The sequence below is a fragment of the Bos javanicus genome, chromosome 20 (assembly GCF_032452875.1).
Source record: "Bos javanicus breed banteng chromosome 20, ARS-OSU_banteng_1.0, whole genome shotgun sequence".
Classification (NCBI taxonomy): domain Eukaryota; kingdom Metazoa; phylum Chordata; class Mammalia; order Artiodactyla; family Bovidae; genus Bos; species Bos javanicus.
Window position 1 is genome coordinate 66,718,891 of NC_083887.1, and position 3,854 is coordinate 66,722,744.

Here is a 3,854-nt window from a genome sequence, read left to right on the forward strand (position 1 = left end):
TTCTCACCTGTGTTTCTGCCTCCTTCCTGCCCCACTTCCATGACCAGGGCCAGTTCAACTCACCCACCTTGTTGCCACCAGCCAGACCCACCCCCGGCACACGCTTCCAAGTAATTCGGTAATAATGCCAGCAGCCCAACCAAAAACAAGCCAAGACTTTGATTCTACTTAAAAAAAAACAAAAACAAAAACAAACGCAGTCATAGACCCATTCTCAGAATCTCTTTTGAAGTATCGAGTGTGGAGTTCTCTGATTCTAGAGGGGATAGCTACTGACTATATTAGGAATAATCTCTCTCTAATCTTTTGAGAGCAGAGGCTGTAAATTCAGTTCGTGTAATGCCGCAAAGTCTGCCTCAGAGATTGTTATTAGCAGAGAATTCCTCCCAGATTCTCGATGGCTATCAGTCTGTGATGGTACTTGTCTTATATTAATATTTCTTGTCTCGGAGCGATATAATGGAAGATGAAACTCCACTTATTGAACCTTTGCTAAGATGGGCAGAGAGTAAATAGAGCCACTGCTTGGTTTCCATGCCAAATCCTCATATAAATCTGAGTTCATCTCTTCTCTGATTTCATAGGTATTCATCATGAGTATCACCAGAATCGGGCAATGATTAATCTTCCCAGCAGTTACCAGGCATCATCATGCTTGCCTAATGGGAGCAATCAGTGGCTTAATCACTGAGCTTTGTGCAATTAGATGATACAAATGACACCCTACCTGGCCAAACGTTTCTTTCACTGGAGATCATTTTGTTTGTTTCCATGGAAAAGTTGCAGCTGTGGGCTGGGCCCAGGTCGCCGGTGGTCCAGGGCTCCGGCCAGGGATTGGGCGGCAGCCTGCAGAGCCCTAGCATGCAGCTGGTTGGAGCACCTGGACGCATTGGTGAAGAAGGCCAAGGTGGTGGTCTTCCTCAAGGGGATGCTGGAGTAGCCCCAGTGCGGCTTCAGCAATGCATTGCTGCAGATCCTGCAACTACTCAGCCTACAACGTGCTGGATGAGCCCCAGCTCCGGCGAGGCATTAAAGACTACTCCAACTGGCCCACCATCCTGCAGGTGTACCTCCACGGTGAGTTCGTGGGGGGCTCTGACATTCTCTTGCAGATGCACCAGATCGGGGACCTGGTGGAAGAACTGAAAAAGCTGGGCATCCGCTCCGCCCTCTTAGATGAAAGACCAGACTCAAAGTGAGGGAGGGTGGCCTGGGCGAGGAGCCGCTGATGTCAGAGTCTCACCTCCAGAGAAGCCTTACCCATTCTGCTCTTCAGCTGACCGTTTGCACTGGTTCCTCCAGTTTGTAAGCAGACGGGTGATTTTAGCCTGTCTGGTGTTTGGCAAGGAATATCCCATCATGAACAAAATCGTAACCACTGCACTGTTGTAGTCAAGGTCGTGTTACGATTGTTGTCAACAAAATTCCTTCTTCTGTTGTCCTGTGCCCTCTGCCTGATTCAGGAGTAAACCTCGGAGCTTCTGAATCCTTGTTATTATTCATAGGTCCTCCTCAAATATGTTAGTCTACAAAGATAATACAACCTCCTTCCCCAGATATTTTTGTAGCTTGTTCTGTTAAGGAAAATGATGGACAAAGAAGAAAATAAGATAACCGGGTTTTCTGGTTTTTTAAAAAGATAAATGGCCAACCACTTGGGGAAAAAAATAATTTGCAAGGTCTAGGAGGGCGTGGCATCTGGGAGCGGTGGCCTGGGGATGCTATAACCAGGCTGACGTCTCTTCTTGATATCAGCCCAAGAACTGAGATCAAAAGATCATGGCCCCACTTTAACCTCTGCATCTTAAATAGGATGCAAACCTGCATCTTACAGGTTTGTCCGGGAAAAACACTTTGGCCAATTTTTAAAAAAAATAGCATATAAGTCACATGGACTTCCCAGATGTGGTAAACAATTTGTCAATGAAGGAATTGCAAGAGATGTGGGTTTGATCCCTGGGTCAGGAAGGTCCCCTGGAGGAGGAAATGGCAGCCAACTCCAGTATTCTTGCCTGGAGAATCCCATGGACAGAGGAGCCTGGCGGGCTGCAGTCCATGGGGCCGCAAAGAGTCAGATACGACTGAGCGACTGAGCACACAGCGCGCCTGTGGTGAAATTCAGCACATTCTAGTGGTTTTCAGTAGATGGTGTGCAAACATAACCCCATTCAACCCCAGAACGCTTTCACCGCTCCAAAAGGAGACCCTGTGCTGCAGCAGTCACCCCTCCACCGGCCCCTGGCAGCCCCTCACTGAGGCTATAGCTCCACCTGTTCTGGGCATTTCATATTAATGCACATGCAGTCATACAATGTATCCCCTTTTGTGTCCGGGACCTTCCATTTAGCACATTTGTGAGCTTCAAGCCTTCACTTCTTTTTATGGTTGAATAATATTCCATCTTACGGAATGTTCTACATATTCTGGAATGTTTTGTGTTGATCCGCGCAACCCAATGATGGGCATGTGGGTTGTCTGCACTCCTTGCCGTGGTTTGTTTGTTGTAAGTAGTATTACTTTGACTTTATGTATCCAAGTTTTGTGTGAACGTGTGTTTTCAGTTGTTTTACGTATTCGCCTAGGAATGGATTTGCTGGGTGATATGGTAGTTTTATGTTAAGTTTTAGAAGGCCTGTCAAGCGCTTTCCACGGTGGGCTCATTGTTTTACACTCTTGGCAGAAATGAAGAGGATTCCTGTTTTTCGATATCCTTGCCAACTCGTGATTTTCTCCTTTTCAGATTAAAGTCAGCCTGAGTGCGTGTGAAGTGGTATGTCCCTGTGGTGACTACTAACGATGTTGAACATCTTTTTATGTAGTTGTATGTGTTCTCTGGGAAAATATCTATTCAAATTCTTTGCCCATATTTTAATTGGACTATTTATCTTTTTTAATGTGGAGTTTTAAAATGCCTTTATATGCAGGCAGATCTCACTTTATTGTGCTTCACAGATATTGTGGTTTTTACGTATTGAAGGTAGTGGCAACCCCATGTTGTTAGAGGATATTTAACATTTTTTTAGCAACAAAGGGTTTTTTTTTTTTTTTTTTTTAACTCATTTGGCTGCACTGAGTCCTAGCTGCCACATGTGGGATCTTTAATTGTTCACATGCAGGATCTAGTTCCCGAACCAGGGATCAAACCCAGGTACGCTGAATTGGGAGCTCAGTGTCTTAACCACTGGGCCACCAGGGAAGCTCCAATAAAGCATTTTTTGATTAAAGCCTATAAATTATTTTTATACATCATGCTACTGCACACTTAAACTATAACGTAAATATAGTTTTTATGTTCACTATACTCAGTTGCTGAGTTGCACCTGCCTCTGTGACCCCATGGACGATAGCACGCCAGGTTTCCCTGTCCTTCCTGTCTCCTGGAGTTCACTCAAATTCATGCCCATTGAGTTGGTGATGTTAGCTAACCATCTCATCCTCTGCTGCCTCCTTCTTTTTTGCCTTTAATCTTCCCCAGCATCAGGGTCTTTTCCAATAAGTCAACTTTTCAGATCAAGTGCCAGAGTACTGGAGCTTCAGCTTCAGCATCAGTCCCTCCATTGAGTATTCACACAATGAATATTATGTGCACTGGGCAGCCATGTACCTCACCTTATCTCCATAAGGTGAGTTAACTTGTGTACCTCACCTTATCTCTATATTCACCTTGTTGCAGTGATCTGGAAACAAACTCATAATATCCCTGGGGTCTCCTTGTATTTTAGATACAAGATTCATACCAGATCCATGATTTGCAAACATTTCCCCCCTTCTCTACATTGTCCTTTTACTTCCTTGAGTGCTCCTTTGACATGCATAGTTTTTCATTTTGATGAACATTTTGGTCAACTTTAATC

At 44.7% G+C, this 3,854-nt stretch overlaps 1 pseudogene; it reads left to right on the forward strand.

Moving 5' to 3' along the window:
* Positions 1-226: 226 nt before the first annotated feature.
* LOC133233372 (glutaredoxin-related protein 5, mitochondrial-like) lies at positions 227-2,262 on the forward strand (annotated as a pseudogene).
* The last annotated feature ends 1,592 nt before the right edge of the window (positions 2,263-3,854 follow it).